The sequence below is a fragment of the Trichechus manatus genome, unplaced genomic scaffold, assembly GCF_000243295.1.
Source record: "Trichechus manatus latirostris isolate Lorelei unplaced genomic scaffold, TriManLat1.0 scaffold00103, whole genome shotgun sequence".
Taxonomy (NCBI): Eukaryota; Metazoa; Chordata; class Mammalia; order Sirenia; family Trichechidae; genus Trichechus; species Trichechus manatus.
This window is the reverse complement of record NW_004444039.1, coordinates 3,659,601-3,669,710: the sequence shown is the minus strand read 5'-3', so window position 1 is coordinate 3,669,710 and position 10,110 is coordinate 3,659,601.

The window sequence follows — 10,110 nt, the reverse complement described above, 5'->3', positions numbered from 1 at the left end:
AGGAGGATGGAGCATCTTTTCATGTTTAAAGGACACGAGTTTCCTCTTCTGAAAATTGCCCATTCATATCCTTTGGACTTTTTCTTTGTAGTTGTTTATAAGTTCTGGGACAAATTCTTTCTTGGTTATGTGCATGCCAAATATTGTCTCCAAGTCGTAAGTTTGTATTTTCCGCTTTGTTTATGATTAATGTACAAAAGTTTTTTAAACAATGTAGTCAAATTTATCAGTCTTTTCATTTATGGTTGTGCTTTCTGGTGTTGGGTTTAAAAATATTCTCCCTCATTTTCCTCCAAAATTTTTAAAGTCATACTTTTCACATTTAATATGATTTACTATAGGGCTCTAACTTCACTTTTTCCATTTGGATAACCAATTGTTCCAATGCTACTGGCTAAAAGCTTGCCTTTCTCTTCTGATTTGAAATAGCATTTCTGTTACATACAAATTTCCATATAAGTGTGCATCTAGTTCTAGAATCTCTATTCCATCTCCCCCGTGCTAATATCACGTTTTCTTATTACTATAGTTGTATTACGTGGTGGAGTGTGTGAGCCCACATATGTTGAACTTCCTCATCAAAATTGTCTTAACATTCTTCGTTCTTTGTTCTATCTTATATTAGAATCAACTCGTGAATCTCAAAACACCTTGTCTGAGTTTTAATAGGAAGTATACTCGATTCATATACAGTCATGTTCTGCATAACGTCCGTTCAGGCAACGTCCAACGGCATACGGTTATAATAGAGTTCAGAAATCCCGACTGGAGAATGGGACGTAGTGGAGGTCACCTGACCTATCCAATGCAGCAGCGTCCCAGTGGCTATTTAGTCAATACAGGTACACTACAGTATCCCATAGAGCTTTGCTAAGTACAGACAGTTCCGAGATTACGAATTTACGACTTAAATACGACTCGTAGTTCCAGACCAACGCCAGTAAAGCCTGTTATATTAAAAACTTGAGGTACATACAGTGGTTCATAATAACGAATGGGCAGTACTTTGTGGCATGCATCAAAACATTATTATTATTGCATCGTGATGGTCAAGGTGTTTGGGTGCATCTGGAAGTGTTTCTTTAATTTTTTTTTTATATATAGAAGGGTATACTATATAAGACAAACTTTTTTCTTTTTTTTCTTTTGTGTATTGTTATAGTTTAAGTGAAAGTTTACTTTTCAAGTCAGTCTCTCATACAAACATTTATACACACGTTGTTATGTGACCCTAATTGCTCTCCCTATACTGTGACAGCACACTCCTCCTTTCCACCCCAGATTTCCAGTGTCCATTCAACCAGCTCCGGACCCTCTCTGCCTTCTCATCTCGCCTCTGGAAACTGCCCATTTAGTCTTATGTGTCTACTTGAACTAAGAAGCACACTCTTCACGAGTATCATTCCATGTAAGACAAACATTTTTACAGTATCTAATGTCAAACATTTGACGTTAGATACTGTAAAAATGACGTGGGGGCGGGGCAGTCTCACCTCCTCTAACTTCACAAGGAGGAAGGAGAATCAAGATCAACAGCACAAAGCTGATTCCTATGAGGTGGAGGTCAGACATGCCTCCTCTCTCTGCCATCTTTACCAACTCTGACACCAGCCATCCCTGCCACAGCACTCTCTACTTCTCTGCTGAGTTCAATAATTCATTGCAATGGCCACACACAACTCACGGACCATAGTCATGATTATTGAGCTTATTAGGGAGGTAACAGGTTACAATTCAGGTTCAGGAACGTTCAGGATACAGTTCTTCGATCAGGACAGCCTCTTCCCAGCCGTGCCCGCAGGTATGCCTCTGTCTGGCCTGTCGGCCTCTGCCCTGCTTGGACAAGTGTTACAGAACTCTTTTAGCTCCGCCAGTAAGTGTCCGGAGGCACCCCACTCCACTAGTAAGCCTTGGGCCTAAGGCACTCAGCTCTAGCTCCATGAGTGGGCACATCTAGCTCCACCAAGTGCGCAGGGGCACCCTACTCCTCCAGCAAGCCTCCAGCCTGAAGGTGCTCAGCTTTCTAACTGTGAGCCAGGAATCCCACTGCAACGTCTCCTGCCAGTCTCTCCAGCCACTGTTTCTCTGCTACCGCTTCTCATTGTCTCCAGTGTTAAAGCTCTCCCTCTCGGTCTCCTGGTTCCAGCAGCTTCTCAGCACAGGGATCCTGGGTCTAAGGGACATGCTCCACTGCTGGCTTTTCTATCTTGGTGGTGGTGAGGTTCTCTCCTCCTGCCTTTGGGATGGTTCATTTCAAGCCTAGTGGGATGGAAAAGCTGACCAATGCCTTCTTTAGAGTTCCATAGACCTTATTCACATAGTCCCACTCGGTCACTGTGTGAGTCACTAAGACTATGACTAGGAGGGCCATATTAAGGTATTAACTGCACTGTAGATACGCACTGTACCTAACTGTTCCAATTTATGTACACATTCGACTTGAAGACAAGCTTAGGATCAGAGCTTGTTCATAATCCAGGGACTGCTCATATAAGGTATGGTGTTCCCACAACGTCCAAATCACGTAACTCCCTATTTCATAGACCATATCATGGACATTAAGCAATGCATGACCGTATTGCAGAAAATGAACAACTTTAGAAAATTGACTCTACAAATCCATTAATTCTATGAATCTTTCCATTTGTTTAGGTCTTCAAGAAATTTAAAATTTTTATCCATAAAGGTTTTCCACATATTTGAGTAGATTTATTCCTAGATAGAGAGATGGCTGCCATTGAGTGAATTCCAACTCATGTGAACCTTACAAACAACAGAACAAAACATTGCGCAGTCCTGCGTCATCCTCACAGTCACCAGCATGTTCAACTCCATCATTGTCCCAATCCATGTCACCAAGGGTCTCCCTCTCCCTGACTGACCCTCTACTTCACCACGCGTGATATACTCCTCCACCAATTGAACCCCTTTGATAATGGATCCAAAGCAAGCCAATCAGACAAAGTTCTGTTGTGATTCATAACGTTTTCATTGGCTAATTTTTAGAAGTAGATCACCCAGCCTTTCCTCCTAGTCTGTCTTAGTCTGGAAGCTCTGCTGAAACCTGTCCACTGTGGGTGACCCTGCTGGTATTTGAAATACTGGTGGCATGGCTTCCAGCATCACAGCAACACACAAGCCACCACAGTAGGAGAAACTGACAGACGGTGATGGAGATTTATTCCTAGGAACTTTCATATTTTGGGCTGCTATTTTCACCTGTAGGGCCCTGGTGGTGCAATGGTTAAGCGTTTGGCTGCTAACCAAAAGGTCACCAGTTTGAATCCGCCAGCCACTCTTTGGAAGCCCTATGGGGCAGTTCTACCCTGTCCTACAGGGCCACTATGAGTCCATCGGAATGGACTCGATGGCAAAGGGTTTGGTTGTTTGGTTTTTTATTTTCACGTATGTATTTTCTAAGCTATACTTTTCTAATTGTTTATTGCCAGTGAATAGAAACTTACTTTTGTACAGTCATCGGCCTTGCTGAACTTTCTTATTAATGTTAACAGTTTGTTCTTAGACTGTCCTTTAAGACATTTCTTCAGTCATGAATTATTGAAAAGGTTTTTTTTAAAAAGAATTTCCAAAGGTATGGTCTGTTTGTCTTTAATTATTGCTACTGGTGTCTGACAGTTGCAGTGTGGTCAAGAATGTGGCCTGTATGATTGTTGCTGCTTAGTAAGCATTGCTTTGTGGCCTGATGCATAATCTTTTAGTAGATGTGTCATATGTTCTTGGAAAGAATGTGCATTTTCTACATGTCTTTTTGATCAAGCTCATTGTGTTGTTCAGTCAGATCTTTTATATTCTTACTAAATTTTTGTCATCGTGAACTATCAATTACTGAAAGAGTTGCGTTAAAATCTCCAAGGTGACTATGGATTTGTCTATTTGTCTTTGAAGTTCTGTCAATTTTCCTTCAGATAATTTGATGCTATGTTCGGAGTGACTGCAAATTATATCTTCCCAGTGAATTGTTCCCTAATATTCCTTTTGCTTCAAAGTCAACCTTGTCTACTCTTCACATATGCTATTAATATACCCACATACTGTCTTTTGCTGGTATTTTCCATATTTTACACTCTGCATTTTTCTGTCCTTAAGTTTTAAGAATGTCGCTTGTAAGCGGCAGATAGTTAAATTCTTTTAATCCAATCTGACTGACAATCTGTCTTTTAAATTGAGAGTTTCTTTTTTTTTCTGAATTTTGCTATATTTGGATTTATTTCAGGCATCTGATTTCATGGTTTATATTTATCCTGATTTTTCTCCCCTCTGTTTTTTCCTCTCCTGCATCTATTTTACTGAGCAAATTTTCTTGATTCAATGTTCTTCTCTCTCCTGATTTGAAACTATACATACTAGTTCTCTTCTTTAGTGATTATCTGGGCATAATTCTTAGTAAGTATACTTGATTTAATAAAGTCTAAGATTAATCAGTGTTTCCACACCCTTCTCCCCAAAATGACTAAAATGCCTGATTTCTGCCTATCCCTGCTCATCTTACATACTGGGGTGACTGGTACCTCAGCCCCCTGTTGTCTTTATACGCCCTGTTTAGTCTTTTTAATATATTATGTATTTATTTGAGTGTGTCCAAATGTTTTCTAGTATCAAGCATCTCACTGCTTCTTTGGGCGATCAATTCCTTCTAAATTATATTCTTGAATAATTCTTTCACCAAAGATCTGTTCACATAAACTCTCTCAGTGTTTATTTGTCTGAAAATGTCTATTTTGCCCAAATTCTTGAATGATTGCTTAGTTGTAATTTAAATAGAACGTCATTTTCTCTCAGCATTTTGAATGTGTGATTTCATTGTCTTCTGGCTTCGACTGTTGCAAAATTACGGGTAATCTGATGTTCATTCTTTTATAGGCAACTGGTCTTTTCTCTCTGAGTACTTCTAAGATAGTTGGTATTGTTATAGTTATACTATTTGTGTCCAGTAGAGGATTTCATATTATTTATCCTACTGAGAGTCATAGCTGTCATTCATTCTGGAAAATTCTCATTTGTTGCCTCTTGGAATATTGCCTCACCTCCCTGCTCTCTATTGTCTCTTTCTGGAACACCTAATAGACGTACGTTGGACCTTCTTATCTGACATTACGTGCAAGCAAGCCCCTCTTCCATGTCTTCTATCTCTTTATCACTCTGTGCAGGCTTCTGGGTAAGTTCTTCAGATCTTTCTAGTCACTATTCACTAGTTATTTATTCAGTGATATATAATCTTCTGTTTAACATATTAAGTTTTAAATTGTAATATGTATTCCTTTTTGTTTCTAAAGTTATATTTTCTTTCTTATTTAACTAGTCTGGTCTTATTTGATGATCTTTTATTTTATTGTGTTTTTTATTAATTCTTTCATGACTTTGGTAATTTTAAACACACCTCTTTTATAATCTAACTGATCATTGGATTATCTAAAGTTTTTGGGGGTTTTAATATGGCTTTCTGTTTTGTTTGCTAACTCTTGTGTTTTAGGAATTATTTTCTAATTTTTAGTTGTAAATTAATCATTAGTGGGGACTTCATATGGGAGAATCCCAGAGAGCCTGTATTGAGGGTGTGACCTCCCAAAGAGGTTTTATATTTGTTTCAACCAGTTGCCCAGAGGTATTCATAGCCTGTGAAGTATTTTATATTAATTTCGTGGTTGGATGTGTCCTAGACCACTCTACCCATTACAAAACCAAACCCATTATCATCGAGTTGATTCTGACTCATAGCAACCCTATAAGACAGAGTAGAACTGCCCCATAGGGTTTCCAAGGCTGTAATCTTTACGGAAGCAGACTGCCACATCTTTCTCCCACAGTGGTTGATGGGTTTGAACCACCAAGCTTTTGGTGAGCAGCTGAGCACTTAACCACTGCACCACCAGGACTCCTAGCCTACTCCAGTAGTATATTTTTCAATATATCCATGTGAGGGCACATCTGTGATTATGAATCTTAAGAAGAGAATCTTTTTTTTTTTTTTAAGAAAGCTTCCTTGTCATGTCCCTCTGTGGGTAACCAATGGTTGTTAGTTCACCCTTACACAGTTAAAACTTCCTACTGTCCTAGGTCCAAGGCCTTCTCCCATGTGCCTATGGCCATGGACACCTAAGATCCTTGATTCCCAAAGCAGGTCAGCTGCCCTCCGCTGCCTCACAGCTTACCCCCAGCAGCCCCTGGGTCAGCTCCTGCTGGTTCACGGCTCTTCTTTGTATTTGACATTTCACATGTCTCTCACTTGCATATGCTGCCATGCATTTGTGAGGTTTTGTTCCGTAGTTCCGGAAATTGACAAAAAGTGTTTTTGTATTACATAGCAAACCACAGTGCAGGAGATAGAAGTATACAATCTACTGTTGGATAGCCTGAAAATAGAACTTCACAGCAAACCCCTGGGAACCCCACTGAAGGACTCAGGTATATTTTCACATTTACTGTATTCTTCCTCATCTTCTAAATAGTCCCTCATACTGAGGTATGACAGATTTCTGAGGAAGGCCGCTCCTTATGAACCTGTGTAGGTTAATTACAGGCCACATCACAGTGAAATACTAGAGGTACTGGGCTGGGGAGTGTCTCACGGTGTGTATCTGAAGTGGCAGTAGACAAGGGAAAGCAGTGGCTTTACACACAGTACGTGAGGGGGAGTTTACAGGTGGGTTCATCTTCTCTGACATTGGAAAGGGAAAAGAAAATGAATATGAAGGAAGTTGTGCTTCTCGTCTGTCTGAAACCACTAGTTGTAACCTTCACATCTTTAGGCTCTGTCGCTATAGTAAAAGAAAAACCCTGAATCAATAGAAATCACTGTGGTTACGCATACTCACTGCCAATGACAGGCATTCATTAACCCTGGGCAAAAAAAACAAAACAAAACAGAACAAAGACAGCCAGTATCCGGTGACCCTCAAATCCTCCCTTAGTATTACAAACGTCAGGACTAGGGCTTTGTTACCTTAGTTTTCTCTGAAAACATTCCAGTATTACATATCGTAACGTTTTTGAACTGAGCTATTTGAGAATCTGGTCAGGGTGGAAGCCAGGGGAGAGAGTTCCCCTTACTCACCCCTTCCGAGGTGGGGACAGAAGACGGGCATGGAGAACAGGAAGTGTTAGTTCATTATTAAACATTGACTAAACAGCATGGAAGTTGTTCATATAAAAAGATTGTTCTCAGAAGTTGACACAGTAGACGCTATTTCTTACAAGAGACTTTGCTTACCCGTTGGTATTCCCCATAGTTTCTCTAGGCAGATCTGAGGCCGGAAGTGGGGGTTTGGTATGCAGGGTGGAAGGCAGTTCTATAAGGAGGGAAGGCATTCGTGAGGAGAGGATTCAGGGACATAGGAGGTCAGAGAAGCAGAAAAAGGAAATGAGAGTAAGCATGCCCTGAAAAAGTCCCACAGAAAGGCCCGGTGAAAACATTTTTGGTATTCTCCTCAGACATCTACCAAATGCTGAACACATCACAAATATGCAAAAGATTCTTACAGTTGACTAGGAAGGGCTCACTTTGTGACTGTTGCTGGTTGATGAGGACAAAATCCACGACTACACCCCTGCCCGCCCATCTCTCTACTCCACTTCTCACCTCACTGGCTGACTGACCCGAAGGACAAGAAAGTCCTACAAAAAGGGGGAAGGAGGTTCCCCTTTGCTCTGAGAGTGACCTTCTGAGCCTCCTTTTCAGAGAAGGACATCTGAGTAAAAAGAATGGCCTTAAACTAGCCTTAGAAGAAATACAACAGGAATGTTTTAGAAGCAAGGATGGCGAGACTTCAGCTTGCTTACCTTGGACACGTCTCCAGGAAAGACTAATCACTAGAAAAGGACGTCTTAGTTGGTTAAGTAGAGGGTCAGTGAAAATGCAGGAAGCCCTCAATGAGATGGATTGAACCAGTGGCTGCAACGATGGACTCAAACATACCAAGGATCATGAAGATGGTGTAGGACCACCATTCTATTACACGTGAGGTCACCATGAGTCAGAGCCAACTTGACAGCAGCTGACAACAAGAACAACAGAGTCCACCAACAAATCTACTGCCGTGGCTTTCATTTACTAAGCCCTTTTAAAGTGTCATTTCTGTGGTGAGCACCTGTGGTTCTTAGTTCCAAAGCGGCCTTATGTGGAGAGCTCCCATTGACGGGCCTCTGGGTCTTGGACCTTCCCTCCCACAGCTCTTCCCAGAACACCACACAACCTTGGCATACACTCGCTCGCCACTCACACTTCTCCCAGCACTAAGGCCTAAATACCCACGGGGTTTTGAGAACCACAGAGACACTGAAAGGGAAGCCCAAACGTGGGTATGTAAACTATGTTCTTACATAAAATTTCCCCATTAGGTTTTTCCCTTGGGGCTATTTCTTAGTCACCCTGTACTTTCCAGCCATGGGCTTATCTATTGACCTGATGAACAAAACAAATAGAAATAACTCTTATTTCCCAACTTTTCCTGGCTTTCTTTTTTTCCTCTGAGAAACTAAAGGCGTTTTGAGATGAAATGATTCCCATGTTGAATGTGAAGAAGAAACAGCACCCTAAGCAAGTTGCACAAACATGAAACACAGAGGAATTACACTCAGGCTTGATTTGAGAAGGAGTTAGAGAAAAGCCTTCCTCTTACTCGAGTGCCCCACAGGCCTGCTAAGATTTTGTGATTAATTTGTAAGCAGCATTATCATGGCCATAGTTAACTGATACAGATACCAAACCATTAAGAACTATTAACATTTGCCTGTGAGTTTGCTGATCCAATCAGAGCTCTATCCTCCAAAGATGTGGAGAAGAAAGCCTGCCTTAGAATCCATTCCTTGTGTTGTGGTAACGTCTGTGCAGAAGTCCCTGTTCCCATGCTTCCTCTGTGTCTTTGGGCTTGCCCCTCCCTCTTTTTAGAACTTTCTTGCCCCAAATCATGTCTAACTTTCTTACTCATTTCACTTAAGTCTACTCAGATGTCACCTTTCCAGAAAAGTCTGTTTTAAAAACCAAAAAAACCAAACCCCTTGCTGTCGAGTTGATTCCGACTCAGCAACCCTATAGGACAGAGTAGAGCTGCCCCATAGGGTTTCCACGGCTGTAATCTTTATAGAAGCAGACTGCCACATCTTTCTCCCACTGAGTGGCTGGTGGGTTATAACTGCTGATCTTTCAGTGAGCAGTCAAGCACTTTAACCATGCACCACCAGGGCTCCTTATCTCCCCTGTAACAGAGCTAACCCTTGCCACCTCCCCTCACCTTGCTTTATTTTTCTTCACAGTACTTCTCACAAGCTGACATTTTCTCACGTCTGTCTACTTATTATATTTTGTCTTCTCCACTAGAATTTAAGACTGCATCTATTCACTTTTTTTAGGTGGAGGTCACAGAACAGCATTGGGCACAGAGAAGGTGCTCAAAGAATGTTTGCTGAATGGATGAATAAATAAATGAAGATATACTCGGGAGGGGCATTGTGACAATTTGCATGATTCACTCCAATGTTTACTTCTCTCTGTTGCATGCTGTGAGTCCATACAAGACTATCCTTACGTCTGACACCAATTGCAAGTTTGGGAGGTTCCTAAAACCACCCTCAGGTTTAATAATTCTCTAGAAGCACTCACGGAACTCACTGAAAGCTGTTATACTCACGGTTATGGTTTATTACAGGGAAAGGATACAGATTAAAGTCAGCCAAGGGAGGAGACACACAGGGCAGAGCCCAGGAGAGGTCCAAACACAGAGCTCCAGGTGTCCTCTCCTGTAGGGTTGCTATGAGTTGGAATTGACTTGACAGCAACAGGTTTTTTTATGAAGTCATAGACAGCATTAACTCCTCCCAGCCATGATGTGTGACAATATGCATGGAGTACTGGAAACCAGCGAAGCTCACCAAGCCTTGGTGTCCAGAGTTTTTACTGGGACTTCATCACGTACTGCTTTCTTGGCTGATCTTTACTGTCCAGCCACTCTCAGAGGCAGAACTAAAACCACAACATCCACCAGAAGTCCCCATCATAAATCACATTGTTAGACTGTTTGGTGGCCAACGCCTTCTTGCAAACAAAGGCACTCCTACTGGGCAAGACAATCCCAAGAGATGCCTAGAGATCACCTC